This window comes from Scyliorhinus canicula, chromosome 4, assembly GCF_902713615.1.
Source record: "Scyliorhinus canicula chromosome 4, sScyCan1.1, whole genome shotgun sequence".
Classification (NCBI taxonomy): Eukaryota; Metazoa; Chordata; class Chondrichthyes; order Carcharhiniformes; family Scyliorhinidae; genus Scyliorhinus; species Scyliorhinus canicula.
Window position 1 is genome coordinate 38,667,445 of NC_052149.1, and position 19,723 is coordinate 38,687,167.

Here is a 19,723-nt window from a genome sequence, read left to right on the forward strand (position 1 = left end):
TCAGCCCATTAGCATGCTCCACAATTTTATACGATCATGGCTTCAATGTCGTTTACCCACATTTATTTCCCTAACCCCATAAGTATTATTAATGAGAAATCTATCAATCAGTACCTTAAACATACACAATTATCTAGCTTCCATAGCTCTCTGGGAGAGGGAATTCCAAAGATTCACAAACCTCTGACATGGTAGCACTGTTGCTTCACAGCGCATTGGTTCCAGGTTCAATTCCCAGCTTGGGTCACTGTTGGTGCAGTGTCTGCATGGGTTTCCTCTCACGAGTCCAGAAGACATGCTGTTAGGTGAGTTTGGACATTCTCAATTCTCCCTCTGTACCCAAACGGGCTGGAATGTGGCGAATAGGTGCTTTTCACAGTAACTTCATTGCAGTGTTAATGTAAGCCTACTTGTGACAATAAAGATTATTATTATTTAATAAATTTCTAGTCTTAGTCCTAAGTGGCATCCCCCTTAATTTGAAAGTGCCCCCTGGTTCTAGACGCCCCAAGCAAAGGAAATATCGTACCTGGATCTATCCCGTACCAGCCTCCCCGGAGGGGTGCCGGAATGTGGCGACTAGGGGCTTTTCACAGTAACTGTGGGGCGCTTGATAGTTACAAGGAAGCGAGGAAGGATCTAAAGAGAGAGCTGAGACGAGCAAGGAGGGGACATGAGAAGTCTTTGGCAGGTAGGATCAAGGAAAACCCAAAAGCTTTCTATAGGTATGTCAGGAATAAAAGAATGACTAGGGTAAGAGTAGGGTCAGTCAAGGACAGTGGTGGGAAGTTGTGTGTGGAGGCTGAGGAGATAAGCGAGATACTAAATGAATACTTTTCGTCAGTATTCACTCAAGAAAAAGATAATATTGTGGAGGAGAATGCTGAGACCCAGGCTATTAGAATAGATGGCATTGAGGTGCGTAGGGAAGAAGTGTTGGCAATTCTGGACAAGGTGAAAATAGATAAGTCCCCGGGGCCCGATGGGATTTATCCTAGGATTCTCTGGGAAGCCAGGGAAGAGATTGCTGAGCCTTTGGCTTTGATTTTTAGGTCATCATTGGCTACAGGAATAGTGCCAGAGGACTGGAGGATAGCAAATGTGGTCCCTTTGTTCAAGAAGGGGAGTAGAGATAACCCCGGTAACTATAGGCCGGTGAGCCTAACGTCTGGTGTGGGGAAAGTCTTGGAGAGGATTATAAAAGATACGATTTATAATCATCTAGATAGGAATAATATGATTAGGGACAGTCAGCATGGTTTTGTGAAGGGTAGGTCATGCCTCACAAACCTTATAGAGTTCTTTGAGGAGGTGACTGAACAGGTAGACGAGGGTAGAGCAGTTGATGTGGTGTATATGGATTTCAGTAAAGCGTTTGATAAGGTTCCCCACGGTCGGCTATTGCAGAAAATACGGAGGCTGGGGATTGAGGGTGATTTAGAGATGTGGATCAGAAATTGGCTAGTTGAAAGAAGACAGAGTGGTAGTTGATGGGAAATGTTCAGAATGGAGTTCAGTTACGAGTGGCGTACCACAAGGATCTGTTCTGGGGCCGTTGCTGTTTGTCATTTTTATAAATGACCTAGAGGAGGGCGCAGAAGGATGGGTGAGTAGATTTGCAGACGACACTAAAGTCGGTGGAGTTGTAGACAGTGCGGAAGGATGTTGCAGGTTACAGAGGGACATAGATAAGCTGCAGAGCTGGGCTGAGAGGTGGCAAATGGAGTTTAATGTGGAGAAGTGTGAGGTGATTCACTTTGGAAAGAATAACAGGAATGCGGAATATTTGGCTAATGGTAAAATTCTTGGTAGTGTGGATGAGCAGAGGGATCTCCGTGTCCATGTACATAGATCCCTGAAAGTTGCCACCCAGGTTGATAGGGTTGTGAAGAAGGCCTATGGTGTGTTGGCCTTTATTGGTAGAGGGATTGAGTTCCGGAGCCATGAGGTCATGTTGCAGTTGTACAAAACTCTAGTACGGCCGCATTTGGAGTATTGCGTACAGTTCTGGTCGCCTCATTATAGGAAGGACGTGGAAGCTTTGGAACGGGTGCAGAGGAGATTTACCAGGATGTTGCCTGGTATGGAGGGAAAATCTTATGAGGAAAGGCTGATGGACTTGAGGTTGTTTTCGTTAGAGAGAAGAAGGTTAAGAGGTGACTTAATAGAGGCATACAAAATGATCAGAGGGTTAGATAGGGTGGACAGCGAGAGCCTTCTCCCGCGGATGGAGGTGGCTAGCACGAGGGGACACGGCCTTAAATTGAGGGGTAATAGATATAGGACAGAGGTCAGAGGTGGGTTTTTTACGCAAAGAGTGGTGAGGCCCTGGAATGCCCTACCTGCAACAGTAGTGAACTCGCCAACATTGAGGGCATTTAAAAATTTATTGGATAAGCATATGGATGATAAGGGCATAGTGTAGGTTAGATGGCCTTTAGATTTTTTCCATGTCAGTGCAACATCGAGGGCCGAAGGGCCTGTACTGCGCTGTATCGTTCTATCTATCTTCTAACTTCATTGAAGCCTACTCGTGACAATAAGCGATTTTCATTTCATTTTAATTCTGTCTATTCCTTTCAGTATTTTGTAGGTTACAATGCGATCACCTCTCATTCCACGAATCTCTATAGAATGCAGGTTCAGTTTGCCCTATCTTCATAAGACAGTACCACCATCCCCAGAACACGTCTGGTGAACTTTTGCTGCACTCTATGGCAATAATATATTTTCTGATTTAATGGGACCAAAACTGTATGCAGTACTCCCCTTGCATGCTCCTATACAATTGAAGAAAGACCTCACTGTTGCTGTACTCAAACCTTTTGAAATAGCTACAAAACATCTAAAATCCGTTGGAGAAAACATGAGAAGTGATAACAGAAATTTGTGATCAAGGGATACCTTCCAAGTAGCTCAGGACATTCATTATTCATTCAGGTACCTAAGAAACCTAAAGCAATGGAGTGCAATCCTTTTAGAACTATAAGCTTAATGAGTCATCTCATTAAAGTGACCTTGAAAATCATAATAGAAATAAATCATAGCATAAGTTGGTGAACTTAATTGAGAAGAGTAGGAACGGGCAGCACGGTGGAGCAGTGGTTAGCACTGGGACTATGGTGCTGAGGACCGAGGTTCAAATCCCGGCCCTGGATCACTGTCTGTGTGGAGTATGCACATTCTCCCTGTGCCTGCGTGGGTTTCACTCCCAAAGATGTGCTGGTTAGGTGATTGGCCATGCTAAATTACCCCTTAATTGGAAAAAAAAATAATTGGGTGCGCTAAATTTATTTCAAAAAAAGTGAAGAGAGGAGTACCACAAATTTGTTTACAGTCATCAAAATTACTCAATCTGCATGGATCAATATTAAGAAAACTAGATATACTTCCTGGGGTAAAGGTTGGAGGCAACATACTTGCAGTATGTTGATAACACAGCAGTACATCAAGCCCTACAAAATATCGCAGGTCAAATGAAATCTGGAAGTGTTACATATAAACTTTAATTATCACAAGTAGGCTTACATAAACACTGCAATGAAGTTAATGTGAAGAGCCCCTAGTCGCCACTTCAGGCGCCTGTTTGGGTACATAGAGGCAGAATTCAGAATGTCCAAATTACCTAACAGCACATCTTTCGTGACTTTTTGGAGGAAACCGGAGCACCTGGAGGAAACCCACGCAGACACGGAGAATGTGCAGACTCCACACAGGCAGTGGCTCAAGCTGGGACCCTGGAGCTGTGAAGCAACAGCGCTACCATGCTGCTTAGAATATGGATCGAGTATGAATACAAAAAATAAAGAACAATGGGAGTTAGAAGGAATAAATGAGAAGAAACCAGATTGAAGATCCAAGTGGGGAGTGTCATATTGGAACAAGTAGATATTTTTGTCTATTTAGGACTAATGATAACAGTAAATGCCATGATGAAGTCAGAAGAGGGATAAAGGTGGCCAGTAATAATTTTGTGAAGGTGGCGGATTTGTTACCAAGAAGAAAATTAAAACTTGTAGCAGGAAAAGACTCACAATCTGACATTCTATCCACCTTCCTCAATACCTCAGACATTTGGACAATAATTAAAGATCTGTGAAGAATGCTGAAGAAGTGCTTGAAATTACAAGAATCAAAAGTAACATCCAGAAAAGAAAATGTAATTTGATCCGAGCTCAAAAAAGCTACAGAGATCTATATAGAGCCCTGTAAGTTCTTTAACGTACAGGGGCTTTAGATGTGACTATACCACCCTTTTTCCTTGTGAGAACATGTTTACTCCACTGACCCATTATTCACCATTTCCAGTGGGGCATTATTTAACGTGATCAGGAGCGGAGATGCATGACCACTAGTTTTCTTGATGCTTATAGTTAGAGAGAACTAGGTACATAGATGGAAGAGAGAGACCCTAATTTGTTGTACCTGAGTTCCCATGTGGGTTGAGAGAAAAGGATGGAGTCCTTACAGGGTGTAGGGTGTGAAGAGCTGTAGTCCAGATAGCTGTGGGAGTCAGTGGGCTTGTAGTGGATAGTCTATTGCCGGAAATGGAGACAGAAAGATCAAGGAAAGGAAGGGAAGTGTCTGAGATTGTCCAGGTGAAAGTGATGGAGAGGTGGAAACTGGAAGCGAAGTTGATGAATTTTTCCAGGTCCGGGCGAGAGCATGACGCGGCACCAAAATAGTCATCAATGTATCAGTAAAGGAGTTGTGGCAGGGGGCCCGGATAGGCCTGGAACAAGGAATGTTCCACATATCCCATAAAAAGGCAAGCGTAGCTAGGACCCATCCAGTACCATTGCTCCACCTTTGATTTGGAGAACGTGAGATGAGTTAAAGGCGAAATTGTTGAGAGATAGAACGAGTTCAGACAGGCGGAGGAGGGTGGTGGTGGATGGGAATTGTCCGGGTCTCTTCGAAAAAGAAGCGAAGGGCTCTCAGGCCATCCTGGTGTGGGATGGAGGTGTAGAGGGATTGCACATCCATGGAGAGTAGAATGCGGTTAGGGCCCACGAACTGGAAGCTGTCAATATGACGCAGGGCATCAGAGGAATCCCGGATGTAGGTGGGGAGGGAATGGACCAGAGGAGTGAGGATGGAATCGAGATAAGGGGAAATACGTTCGGTGGGGCAGGAGCATGCTGACACAATGGGCCTGCCGGGACAGTCCTTTTTGTGGATTTTGGGAAGTAGGTAAAAGTGGGCTGTCCGGGGTTGGGGAACTATGAGGTTGGAAGCCGTAGGGGGAGGCATCCGGAGGAAATGAGGTCACTAACGTTGTTGGAGATAATGCTTTGATGTTCAGTGGTCTGGTCCTGGTCCAGGGGGAGGTAAGAGGAAGTATCGGAGAGTTGGTGCTCAGCCTCTGCGAGGTAGAGGTCAGTGCGCCAGATGACAACAGCACCTCCTTTGTCGGCAGGTTTGATGGCAAAGTCAGGGTTAGACCTGACAGAGTGAAGAGCAGAAAGTTCAGAAGGAGAGAGGTTGGAATGGGTGAGGGGGGCAGAAAAATTAAGACGGCCAATGTCCCGGCGACAGTTCTCAATGAAAAGATCAAAGGCAGGTAATTTTCCCAGCTGGGGGTCCACTTGGAGGCAGAATGTTGGAGGCACATGAAAGGATCAGTGGAACGGGGGGAGGATTCTTGCCCAAAGAAGTGGGCACGGAGACGAAGGCAACAAAAGAAGAGTTCAACATCATGTCAAGCCCGGAATTCATTGAGGTGGGGACGTAAGGGTACAGAGCTGAGTCCTTTGCTGAGAACAGCACGCTCAGCCTCAGAGAGGGGAAGGTCAGAGGGTATGGTGAACACGCGGCAAGGGCTGGGATTGGGAGAAATGAGGGATTGGGACTGGTGGAGGGCCTGGGATGGGCAGCGGTGTTGATACTGGGAGAAATAGGGTACGAGGGATTAGGACTGGTGGAGGGCCTGGGATGGGCAGTATTGTTGATACTGGGAGAAATTGAGTATGAGGGATTGGGACTGGTGGAGGGTCTGGGATGGGCAACGGTGTTGATACTGGGAGAAATGGAGTATGAGGGATTGGGACTGGTGGAGGGCCTGGGATGGGCAGCAGTGTTGATACTGGGAGAAATGGAGTACGAGGGATTGGGACTGGTGAGGGTCTGGGATGGGCTGTGGTGTTGGTGAGTTGTTGAAGCTTGCGATCCTTACCATTGTAAGAACAGGAAAAGATTCTTGTTAAAACGTCGAATGATGCGAAGGATGAAATGAAACTGGGGACAGGGACAGCTTTGAGAGAGTAAGACGGTGCTGTTGGAAAGAGATGTCGAGTGTCTTCATGTGGCGCAGCATGGCACTGAGTGTGGCATGGGGCGAGAGCAGCAGTTGGAAGAATGCTGTATATCCTGGAGGTACCTGTAATCCTGGAGGTTACATGCAGGGTGAAATTTAAATTGAAATCCCCGTGGGGTAAGTCGGAGACGAAGACAGTCACTGAGGAAGGAAATATGGCTGTGGAAGCGAGTCTTGATAAATACCTTGTCCAACACTAAGAGAGAAATGGAAAGTAGGGTAGTGAGGGAGGGACTTACGGAAATCCTGTCGGAGAGAAGAGCAGTACTTCTTCAGGGTAGGCATTCCTGAAAGAGAGGTGGCAGTGAGTTAAACACTGGATAAAAGCAAATTATTGCGGATGCTGGAATCTGAAACGAAAGGGACAATGCTGGAAAATCTCAGCAGGTCTGGCAGCATCTGTAGGGAGAGAAAAGAGCTAACGTTCGAGTTCAATGACTCTTTGTCAAAGCTGAGACCGTCCGTTGTTCAGTGAGGAGAGTGAATCTCCTGCCGGCCAGGTAATGCCTCCAATGCTGCACAGCTTCGACGATGGCCTGGGCCTCCTTCTCGACGGAGGTATGGCGGATTTCTGAGGCGTGGAGGGTGCGTGAAAAGAAGGCCACGGGTCTGCCCGTCTGATTGAGAGTGGCAGCCAGAGCCATGTCTGATGCGTCGCTCTCAACCTGGAAGGGGAGGGACTCATCGATTGTGTGCATTGTCGCCCTGGCGATGTCTGCTTTGATGCGACTGATAGCCTGGCGGGCCTCTGCCAATAGGGGAAAAACCGTGGACTGGATTAATGGGTGGGCCTTGTCCGCATAATTGGGAACCCACTGGGTGTAATAAGAAAAGAAGCCCAGACAAAGTTTCAGGGCCCTGGGGCAGTGGGGGAGGGAAAACTCCATGAGGGGGCGCATGCGTTCGGGATCTGGGCCTATGAATCCATTATGAACTACGTAGCCAAGGATGGCTAGGCGATCAGTGCTAAACACGCATTTGTCCTTGTTATAGGTTAAGTTAAGGATTTTTGCTGTATGGAGGAATTTGCAGAGGTTGGTGTCATGGTCCTGCTGGTCGTGGGCGCAGATGGTGACATTGTCAAGGTACGGGAACGTGGCCCGCAGACCCTTGTGTGACACCAAAGGGAACCCTTAGAAAGTGGTAGAGCCGCCCATCTGCTTCGAATGCAGTGTACTTGCGGTCGTCCGGGCGAATGGGGAGCTGGTGGTAGGCCGATTTAAGGTCTACTGTGGAGAAAACCTTGTATTGTGTTATCTGGTTGACCATTTCAGATATGCGGGGAGAGGGTACACGTCGAGCTGCGTCTACCTGTTGATGGTCTGACTGTAGTCTATGACCATCCTGTTTCTCCCCGGTCTTTACAACCACCACTTGAGCTCTTCAGGGGCTGTTGCTGGCCTCGACAATGCCTTCCTTTAGTAACCATTGGACTTCTGACCTAATGAAGGTCCGGTCCTGGGCACTGTACCATCTGCTCCTGGTGGCGACGGGTTTGCAATCGGGGGTAAGGTTTGCAAACAGAGAAGGCGGGTCGACCTTGAGGGTCGCGAGACCGCAGACAGTGAGGGGGGGGGGGGGGGGGGGGGTTATGCGGCCGCCGAATTTGAATATTAAACTTTGCAGGTTACACTGGAAGTCCAGTCCCAGGAGTGTGGCAGCGCAAAGATGGGGGAGGACGTAGAGTCGGAAGTTCTCCACGCCCTGGACCGTGAGTTTGGCTATGCAGTACCCCCGGATCTCCATAGAATGGGACCCAGAGCCCAGGGAGATCTTTTGTTTCATCGGGTGTACAGCGAGGGAGCAGTGTCTTACCGTATTGGGATGGATGAAGCTATCCTTGCTCCCAGAGTCGATCTTGTACCCGTTGATGAGTACCGACGTCGTAGCGGTTGAAAGTGCTCGGGGCCAAGACTGGTCCAGTGTCACTGAGGCAAGTTGTGGCAGAAGCTGAGAGATCTCGTTGGGCGATACACGGCCACCCGAGTCGGGGTCCTGAGACGTCATCCAAGATGGCTGCCCCCATGAATCGCACATGGCCGGCTGGGAGATCTCATCAGGCAATACATGGCCAGCCGAGTTGGGGTCCTGAGACATCATCCAGGATGGCTGCCCCCATGAATTGCACATGGCCTGTGAGGAGAGGAATGGCAGCGGGCCTGGTTCGCCTGTGTAGACAGCGGCGACTGACCAGTCCTGGCATACTGCCACAAGGTGCCCCTGCATACTGCCACAAGGTGCCCCTTCTTCCCGCAGCCCTTACAGATTGCGGATCGAGCCGGGCAGCGTTGCCGGGGGTGTTTGTTTTGCCCGCAAAAATAGCATTGCCCCCCCCCCGGGGTTTCCTGGCTGCCGCACTACACAAGCTTGTGGGGAATTTAGGGGTACTTTGGAATCGGCCGCAGGTGGGTCCATGCGGGTACCGCGCGGTCGGGAACGTAGGCCTGGGCATTGCAGGAGGCTATATCTAGGGAGTCCGCAATTTTCCGTGCCTCTTTAAGCCCTAGCGTGTCGTTTTCCAGCAGTCGCTGGCAGATCTTAGCAGCATGCCTGCAACAAAAGCATCCTGTATTAAGAGTTCAGTGTGGTCATTGGCTGAGACTTGTGGACAGGTACAGTTTCTACCTAACACTAACAATGCACGGTAAAAATCGTTGTGTGATCCCCTGGGATCTGCTGTCTGGTAGCTAAAAGATGCCGAGCGTATATACCTGATTCACAGTGCGGACGTAGTGCTCTTTTAACAAAGTCATTGCGTCCTCGAAACCGTCCGCGTCTTTGAAAAGCGTGTAGATTTTTGCGTTTGACAATTGAAGGCTTAATGCGGAGAGCAGCCATTCTTCAATTTTGTTCATTAAATTGATGCACGATCAATCACTACTGAAGCAAGATTGTAGTCCAATTGAAGGCTTTAATGAACAAGTAGTTACCCCAGCAGCTCCGGTACAGAATGACTACTGTGGGTGAAACAGACTCTAATGCTCCACGTGCTGGGCAGAACCAGCAGGCAGGTTCTACCACTCATACTACAGCATAAGGTACATCCCACGTAGGTACCCCGATACCCCTAATATAGCCTACCACAATAGGCAACAGCATCTCCTCCACAATAGTCCTTAACACCAGAGCCCCGGCGCCAAGGTCCCGGGTTCAATCCCGGCTCTGGGTCACTGTCCGTGTGGAGTTTGCACATTCCCCCCCCCATGTTTGCGTGGGTTCCGCCCCTACAACTCAAAGATCTGCAGGCTCGGTGGATTGACCATGCTAAATTGCCCCTTAATTGGAAAAAATTAATTGGCTTCTCTCAATTTATTAAAAAAAACACCAGAGCCCCGCAAGGATGTGTGCTCAGTCCTCTACTGTACTCCCTATACACACATGACTATGTGGCAAGATTTAACTCCAATTCAATCTATAAGTTTGCGGATAATATGACTGTGGTGTGCTGTATCTCAAACAACGACGAATCAGACTACAGGAGGGAGATAAATCAGTTGATTGCATGGTGTACCGAAAACAACCTCTCTCTAAATGTTGGAAAGACCAAGGAACTGATCATCGACTTCAAGAAGCTTAACACAACACACACTCCCATCTGCATCAATGGCTCCGAAGTGGAGATGATCGATAGTTTTAAGTTCCTGGGGGTCACCATCACCAACTGTTTGTCCTGGTCCACTCATGTTGATGCAACAGTCAAGAAAGCCCAACAACGTCTCCACTTCCTACAGAGGCTAAAGAAATTTGGCATGTCTGCATCAGGTCTCACAAACGTCTACAGATGTGCGATAGAGTGCATCCTATCCGGCTGCATCACAGCCTGGTATGGTAACTGCTCGGTCCAAGATCGCAAGAAACTGCAGAGTGTGGTGAACTCAGCCCAACGCATCACACAATCTTGCCGCCCCACATTGATTCTGTATACACCTCCCGCTGCCTCAGGAAGGCAGACAGCATTATCAGAAACCCCTCCCACCCAGGCATTGCCTTCTTCCAGACCCTTCCATCAGGCAGAAGTCTGAAGACCTGCACATCCAGACATAGGACCAGCTTCTTCCCCACAGCTACAAATCTCCTCAACGACTCCTCCTCGGATTGATCTGTTCCTTGTAAGAACACTATTCATGATGCCCTATGCTGCTCTTCCTCAAGTATTTGCTTTGATTGGCCCCTTGTTCCGCACTGTAACCAATCAATTTTTGATGGTCGATTACCATTTGTCAATGTTCTGTGTTGATTATTCTTTTGTCTACTATGTACGAAGTGTGTACATTCCCTCAGCCACAGAAACATATTTTTCACTGTCCTTCGGTATATGTGACAATAAATCAAATCACATTCTCTCCATCTCTGCATGGGTCTCAACCCCACAACCCAAATGTGCGGGGACCTGCATTGGCCACGCTAAATTGCCCTTTAATTGGAAAAAAAATAATTGCATACTCTAAATTATATATTTTTAAAATAATTGGACACCTCTTTCACAGGGGTCAGCACAAGTCACAATGGGCTGAATGGGCTTTCTGAGCCGTGCGGCCAATGGAATTGGCAGGCGCGACAATGGGGCGCCGTCCACCAATCAGAAGCTTGGGCTAAATGGCGGGCGGGACGGCGGTAAAGGTCCGCCCCTTCTGATGTCATGCTTCCGGTGCTATCACATCCGGCAGCGCCGCCTGTATATAAGGGTTCGGGGGGCAGCTCTTCGCCCTTTCGCAGCTGGTGTTTGACTATGACGGTTGGTGCTGTGTGCGAGTGGCGGCTCTCGGGCTCGACGGCGCCCCTTGCGCCACGTGCGGTAAGGAATGTGAGAAGGGAGACCCCAGGGCGGGAGGTTGTGAGCTCGGGGAGCGGTGGAAGGCCGCCGACTGCACGGACTCGGGCCGCGTGAAGCGAGCCGTGAGACGCGGGGCCTAGTGGTGGGGGAGGGGCGGGAAGCAGCCCGGCACGCGGCCGGGAGCAGAGCAAGTGTACATGATGAGAATGATTTTGCTGCTTATATCCCGAATTCACTTTGTGGAGATTTATCTTGGAGAACTGAACACTTGCTGATTCACTAAATATTTCCAGCATCTCCTGGTCCGCCTGGTTTGAATCTGAACTTTTATTCTTCCATTTCTCTGTCTTTTCAGCACCATCCCGGGCGGCACGCGGTTCAAAGTGCTTGTGGAGTTGACTGGGTATTCGTGAATTCCGGACCTTGAAAGGTATTAAATTAAATACTCATGTATTGCATGTGTAGGATGGGAATAGAGGGATACGGACCCCGGCAATGCAGGAGGTTTCAGAGGCACCATGATCTGCGGAGGCGTGGGCCGAATGGCCTGTTCATGTGCCGATACAGTATTGAAAATGCAGCCTCATCATATATACGGAGAAAATGCACGTTGATTTTTTTTCTTGTCCCCTGCACACGCAATACTTTGTTGACACTGCACAATCAATTAATTTGGCTTGATTCATTAAAACTCGGAAAGGGATGTGTGCAACTTCAATTTAATATATTTGTGATATCATACACCACTGTGTATAGTTTGCACATTCTCTTCCCCCCCCCCCCCCCCCCCCTGTCTGCGTGGGTATCGTCCCATAGTCCAAAGATGTGCAGGTTCCAGGGTAAATTGCCCCTTCAGCCTGAATAGATGTGCCAGTTAGGTCGGGTTATGGGGATAAGTGGGGTGTTTTTGGGGGGATAGTGCGCACTCTGGGCTGAGTTGGTAGGAATGCTGAAAATTTGTAGCTGGTCTTATTTTCCCCATATTTAATAATCATGTGTATCTTTGAAATGCAGTCTGGTTTAGGGTTTGTATAAGTTTTTTGCATTGATTTTATCCCTATTAAATATGCAGATTTGAGAAAATCAACATGAGCATGTCGGACTGGACATGATGTGCTGTTGCGGCATTAGAAACAAAAAGTAAACTCAATTCTAATACCAGGCTAATTTGTGATGTGCTGTTGTGTGCAGTTACCATGGTATAGACCAGGGGTGGGCAAACTTTTCCGTGCAAGGGCCACATTCAGAAATTCACAATTCACAAAGGGCCGCATAGTATATTAAGTAAAATAATTACTTCACCCGGTTATGATTCTGGGCGCCTCATATAGAACATAGAACAGTACAGCACAGAACAGGCCCTTCGGCCCTCGACGTTGTGCCGAGCAATGATCACCCTACTCAAGTCAACGTATCCACCCTATACCAGTAAGTAACCAAACAGCCCCCCCCCCCCATTAACCTTAAAAAAAAATTTAAAAAAAAAAAAAAAAAATTTTTAAAAATTTTTTTATTTTTTTATTTTTTTAATGACTTGGTGGGCCGCAGAAATACCTTTGGCGGGCCGCATGCGGCCCGCGGGCCGTAGTTTGCCCACCCCTGGTATAGACTGCTATTTAGATATGATATGTTTTTGTTTGGTTTTGTGGGACACTGGTAGCACACGTGGCTAGCACTGGATTCACAGCACCAGGGTCCCAGGTTTGATTCCCTGCTAGGTCACTCTGCGGAGTGTGCATGTTCTCCCCGCGTCTGCGTGGATTGCCCATGCTAAATTGTCTTTAGTGTCTAAAAGTTTCGATTGGGTTACGGGGATAGGATGAAGAGAGGGCTTAAGTGGGTCGGTGCAGACTTGATGGACAAAATGGCCTCCTTCTGCACTGTGATATCTATGTATGTGCCGTACTTTCATTTTGAGCAGTTGCTTGCATCTTTCTCACTTCACCAGAAAACTAATAGTGGAATTATCCATCTTTAAATGTCCACGGTTCTGTTACACAAACTCTTGTTACTCAGTTTTCAAGTCGCCCCAGAGCAATCCAGTTCTGCTACTGAATTGAAGTGGTGATACTACTAGAGTTAAAAACTAATGGAGCATTTAGAAAAAAAGTGGTGGCTTCTACCTCTGCTTCAATGTTTTGTGTATATAATTGAGGTCAGCAGCTTGCTAAGTAGTTATCCTGGGGTAAGGTATACATTCTAACTTGTGATCTGGTTTGTTGCAATCTTTTAAAATATATTGGCCTGTCCTCATATTATTTTGAAATGTTAATTTAAGGTTTTAAGATCAATTTTATTCCTATTAAATCTGCAGATCTGAGCAAATCAACATTGAGCATGTGGAATTAAGGGACTTGATGTGCCAAGTTGGGGCATTAGAAACAAAGTAAGCTCATTTCTAATACGCAAGGCTAACTTGCGATTTCCCATTTTGTGCTGATATGCAATAGATCAAAATTATCCAATTGTCTATGGTGTTCTGTTACACAAGCCATGTTGATCTGTTTTCAAATAGCCCAGTCTTCTCATGACGAGAAATCCAGTTCTGCTACTGAATTGAAGTGATGATAAGGATTTTATTCTGAAGAAGACTTGGAAGTGTTAAAATCTAATGGAGCATTTAGAACAAAGATGTTAAGACTTTTCTAGTGGCATCTACCTCTGCTTCATTGTTTTGTATACATAACCGAGGTCAGCAGCTTGCTAAGCAGGTAACCCAGGATAGGGTCCAGGATATACATGCCAACCTGTGATCTGGTTTGGTGCAGTCTTTTAAAATAGATTGGCCTGTCTAGTATTCTTGAATAATGTTAATTTAAGCTTTTATAATTAAATTTATTCCTATTAAATCTTCAGATCTCAGCACTGACTTGTGATTTCCTGTTTAGTGGAGATATTTAATGTGATGCTTTTGTTTGGTAGCATACTTGCATTTTCAGCATTTGGGGGGGGCATTGCTTATATCTCAGTTCACTCAAGTCTAAAGCTAATATTGGAATTCATCCAGTATATGTCCATGGTGTTTTGTTGCACAAGCCCTGTTAATCAGGTAGCTTAGTCATGAGAAATCCAGTTCTGCTACTGAATTGAAGTGGTGGTGGAAATTGATCTGAAGAAGATTGGAAAGAGTTAAAATCTAATGTAGCATAGTTCTAAATCTGCCTCAGTGGTCAGTGGCTTCTGAACCTATGAATAAAGCAGCTATCTTATAACTCGCCCATTATAATTTTTTTGATAGATTTACAAAACTTTCTAGGATTAACAACTAACCAATGTTGCTATTCCTTAAATAACTTGCATTTGAATTGTCTTTAAAATAGTGCACTGGAGTGTCACTCAGCATCATTCTCTGCTCAGGTGTAGCACGGTTAGTTGTTGACTATAGGTTGTAGAATGTAGTCACTGCAGCATCAGTAAGTGTACCCTCTTGTGCTAGTATAAACAACCACAGCCATCCTTCTGAGCTCATGCTGCATTTTTGGGATTGACAATGTTCACAAGTAGAAATTGGATCATGGAACATTATCAGGTTTCAGTGCATTTTCTATATAATCTTTGTCTTTGCACCCTTTCTTAGACTTCTAAATGTCTACATTCTTCATGTGAAATAAATGCAAGAGGTGGGAATAAAGAGCAAGAAATCTCCCCAAGTCTTCATGGTGAGTAATGTCCTTTAGTGAGGCTGAGAATGCATGGTAGCTAGTAATATGACACCTATTGTATCTGGGCCATGATAACCATTTCCTTATCTAATGATGATGACAACTTCCAGTTCTGCTACTGAAGTGTAATGATGCGACTGTAGTAACCTGAAGACTTGGAAATGGTTGCCATCTGTCAATAATATAATGCTTCGACACTTAAGCTGTCTACCGTTAGAGCTGCTTCAAAGCAATTGAAAAGTAAAATCCTTTAACTTTTCAGCTGCTAATTGCATGATAACACAGAGCCATATTTTGAATATACTTTAACATTGCAATGGCAGCATTTATGTTTGTACTGTCCATTAAATGCAACATCTAATTGCTGAACCAGAATTTGATTTGTTGCATTAATTAACTTTCTCCTTCCAGTTTCTGAGGAATAACCCATGGCGCAACAGAGGTACATCAAGTGAAGATGCTGAAGTTGGAAGATCAGTACTTGTGTTTCTGCAATGTAATTTAAAATGGCTTAATAAAACTGATTTAAAACCATTTAAATTTGTCTGGTCTCCAAGTGCTCTGTGAAATGTACAGAAGGCCTAATATGATCCTGCACAATGTTTTTGTTTCAATGACCATCTCCAGTAAATGTCTTGCATTTGCATTGCTGCTATTCACATTAACATTGCTGTTTGAGTAGGCATTCCTGTGTAACTCCCTTGAGAGCAGTCTGGATTTTTATTTGTTCTGGGTCCAGGAACAAAATGCCTCGGCCTGGTGATTTTGAACATAACGGCAAGTCCTGCTAAAACTATACAAGGCACTAGTTAGACTGCACTTGAAATACTGAGGTTTCACTCAGTTGATCCCAGGGGCGGCATGATTTTACTATGAGGAGAGTCAATTGGGGCTGTAGGACTTGAGTTGAGAAGAAAGCGAGGTGACCTTATTGAGCCAATACAGGAGTCTCCCGGGGGGGGGGGGGGGGGGGGTAGAACTTGACAGGGTTGATGCTGACAAATGTTTCCTGTTGTGGGCAAGTCGATGACCGTACAATTTACAGTGCAGAAGGAGGCCATTCGGCCTATCGAGCTTGCACTGCTCCACCCTATCCCAGTGTCCCCACCTGGCCTTGTGGGCACTAAGGGGCAATTTAGCATGTCAATCCACCTAACTTGCATATCTTTGGACTGAGGAAACTCGTGCGAACATGGGGAGAAATGGTCATCTAAGGACGAAATTGAACCTGGGTCCCTGGAGCTGAGGCAGCAATGCTAACCATTGTCACTGATTGTGTAAGTTCTGCCCATTTATGGCAGGATTTTGACGAATCCTCAAATGGAGAGCGATAGAGGATGGGTTGTTAATTAGGCAAGGAATAGCATGTTTATGGGGATACGGTGGGAATATGGAGTTTATTAGATCATGTCTCACTGAATAGTGAAGCAGACTTGATAGGGCAAATAGCCTGCTTTGCTACTGCTTTATGGCCTTTAGGAAAATAAGTGAATGCACTCAACAAATGTAGAAACTGGTTACTCTGGGCAAAGATGCCTCCTAGGACACATTTCACGAGAATACCAGCCTTTTCGTAGAATTTACAGTGCAGAAGGAGGTCATTTGGCCCATCGAGTCTGCACAGGCTCTTGGAAAGAGCACCCTACCCAAGGTCAACACCTCCATCGTATCTCAATAACCCAGTCACCCAACACTTTTTGGACACTAAGGGAAATTTATCATGGCCAATCCACCTAACCACATCTTTGGACTGGGAGGAAACCGGAGCACCCGGAGGAAACCCACGCACACATGGGGAGGATGTGCAGACTCTGCACAGTCAGTGACCCAAGCCGGAATCGAACCTGGGACCCTTGAGCTGTGAAGCAATTATGCTATCCACAATGCTGCCCCCTTTTTCACAGTAACTTCTGAGTTTTCTTTTTTTCCTTTTAAATATTTAGAATACCAAATTATTTTTTTTCCAATTAAGGGGCATTTTGGCGTGGCCAATTCACCTCGCCTGCGCATCTTTGGGTTGTGGGGGCGAAACCCAAGCAAACACGGAGAATGTGCAAACTCCACATGGACAGTGACCCAGTGCCAGGATCGAACCTGGGACCTTGCCGCCTTGAGGCAGCAGGGCTAACCCACTACACCACCGTACTGCCCAACTTTTTGACATTGCTGCTTGGTGAAAATGCAGTAGGAGATTTTAAGTAACAAAGCATTTAAAGAACAAGCTACCTGTTCCATGGAGACCAAACAATCCCTGAAGGTCGCCTTGCAGAACGAAGATCGGAGGCTGAAATGTTTCCTGACTGTTAAGGGAATATTCCTGCCTGATTGTCGAGTGATTTCCGTTCATCCATTGTTGCAGTGTCTGCATGGTCTCGCCAATGTACCATGGCTCGGGTGCATTGCAAAGCAACTTTGACCTCATGCTATTTTCCACTCATTACCGAACCCACCAGCGCTAACGGAAGTGCAAAATCCTGGCCCCAATCATCCATAGATAATTAGGCTGATATTTCAGTACAGCACCATATTGTGTTTTCAGATGAGGTGTAACCATTGCTCAAACTGTCACATTCTGTGACACAGTGGAGATCAGGAAGTTCCTGAGTACCTGGCCAATATTTTTCCATCAACTGAACTAGCCATTCATCTTGCTTTACTGAAAATAAGACCTTGATGTGTGAACATTAGTTACTTTACTTGTCTACACAATAACGGTCATCGAAACATTGAGTTAAGCACTTTCATTACCATGTCCTGGGTATGTTGAGTTGATGTGGAGATGCTGGCATTGGACTGGGGTGAGCACAGTAAAGATGTCTTGCAACACCAGGTTAAATTCCAACAGGTTTGTTTGGAATAACTAGCTTTCTGGAGCATAGCTCCATCATGCGAGACTCCTGATGAGTCGAGCGCCATATCCCATTCTTACGAGGACATCTTTCAGCATCTGTAGGTGCCTGTTATGTTCCTCCTTGCCTGAGCAGATTCTGTATATGGAGGGCTTGACTAGAGGATGGCTTCTTTAATGTGTTTAGGGTGGAAGCTGGAGAAGTGGAGCACAGCATAAGCTTATCCGTGGGCTTGTGGAAAAGCAAAGTGCTGACGTGACCGTCTTTGGATATGTGCGTCGAAGAATGCAACCGATTCTGAAGAGTAGTCCATGGTGAATCTGATGATGGGATGGAACTTATTGATGTCATTATGTAGTTGTTTCAGTGATTCTTTGCCGTGTGTCCAAAGGGAAAAAATGTCATTGATGTATCTGGTGTATAACGTCTATTGAAGGTCCTGTGCAGTGAAGAGATCTCGTTCGAAATTGTGCATGAAGATGTTGGCGTATTAAGGTGCGAATTTGGTCCACATGGATGTTCTGTGTATCTGGATGAAGAACTTGTTGTTGAAGGTGAAGACGTGTGATCCAGGATAAGGCAGATGAGTTGCAGAATTGCGTCTGAAGGTTGGCAGTTGCTGGTGTTGAGTACTGAGGCTGTTGAAGCAATATCGTAGTCATGGGGGATGCTGGTGTAGAGTGCTGAGACATCCATTGTGACGAGGAAGGTTCCTGGTTCAACTGGCCCATGGGTGCTGAGTTTCTGTAAGAAGTTTTTTGTGCCGCAACAGAAGCTGGAGGTTCCTTGTATGTTGGGTTTCAAGGTGCCCTCAATGTACCAGAGAGGTTCCCTCATGGGGTCCCATTGCCTGATACAATAGGGCAGCCTGGAGTGTTGGCCTTGTGTATTTTCGGCAGGTGGTAGAGATCTCCAACGTGGGGAGTATGTGGGATGTGAGCATGTAGGGTGCTCTGAAGGTCTAGATCCAAGGTCTTGATCAGTCTTGAGTTGGTGGGTGTGTTCTTTGGTTGGACCTGCAGGTACCTCTAGTGTTCCTGGCTGTTGAGTTGTACACTTTTCAGAAGTCCGATCTGTCCAGTATGACGGTGGCTCCTCCTTTGTCTGCTGGTTTGATGACAATGTTGCGGTTGCTCTTCAGAACACGAATGGCGTTGTGGTGTGCTTGGGTGACGTTTGAAATGAAAATCACTTATTGTCACAAGTAGGCTTCAAATGAAGTTACTGTGAAAAGCCCCTAGTCGCCACATTCCAGCGCCTGTTCGGGGAGGCTGGTACGGGAATCAAACCGTGCTACTGGCCTGCTTTGGTTTGCTTTCAAAGCCAGTGATTTAGCCCAGTGTGCTAAACCAGCCCCTTTGGAGCTGTCTTGTGAATGCGACTGAATCTGGCATTGACATGATTCCTGATGGCTTGAGCATACATGTCGAGTCTAGGGCAGTGGCCTTCTGGAGGTGTCCAATTTGATTCTTTACTCTTTGGTTCCTGCACCGCAGATCTCTTGGGCTGCTGTTCCGGTTCATTGGTTGTCTCATTGGGTTCACTGGCGGCCTCTTGGGGTTTGTGGAAGAACTCCTGGAGCTTCATTCCTCCCTGTCTGCTGTGAGACTGCTGGGGTCCATTTTGGTGGTGTGCTCTGCTGAGGGCTTTGATTTTGTCTGGTTGAAGGCTGTAGTCTCAACCGGGACCTTGGATTCATGTCACACTACATTCAACTCCCCTCCACCCCCCCTCCCCAAATCAGGCCTGGGCTTGTGAAATCCTACCAACTGTCCTGGCTTGAGACAATTCACACCTCTAGCCTGTGATTATCTGGATCTGTAAGGATCTAATTACCTGCAAAGACTCATTTGAAGTATCATCTTGCATCATTGACTGTCTATATACAGTATGTGTTTGTGGAACTTACCTTACAACACCTTATGCTGCTCTTTTTTTTTATAAATTTAGAGTAGCCAATTATTTTTTTCCAATTAAGTGGCAATTTAGCGTGGCCAATCCACCTAACCTGCACATCTTTGGGTTGTGGGGGTGAAACCCACGCAGACATGGGGAGTCCTTATGCTGCTCTTGTTTGCCCCTTGTTTCGCACTGTAACCAATCACTATTTGTTGATGTACTG

The 19,723-nt window shown here is 46.4% G+C and overlaps 1 long non-coding RNA gene and 1 other non-coding gene across 2 annotated transcripts; both read left to right on the forward strand.

Moving 5' to 3' along the window:
- The first annotated feature begins 10,962 nt into the window (after positions 1-10,962).
- LOC119964504 lies at positions 10,963-15,288 on the forward strand. Its single transcript, XR_005460309.1, has 5 exons — positions 10,963-11,111; positions 11,446-11,520; positions 13,405-13,476; positions 14,668-14,749; positions 15,164-15,288. It is a non-coding gene; the product is annotated as an uncharacterized LOC119964504 (long non-coding RNA).
- Positions 13,614-13,679, forward strand: LOC119965538. The gene has a single exon (XR_005460547.1). It is a non-coding gene; the product is annotated as a small nucleolar RNA SNORD38 (small nucleolar RNA).
- Positions 15,289-19,723: the final 4,435 nt, after the last annotated feature.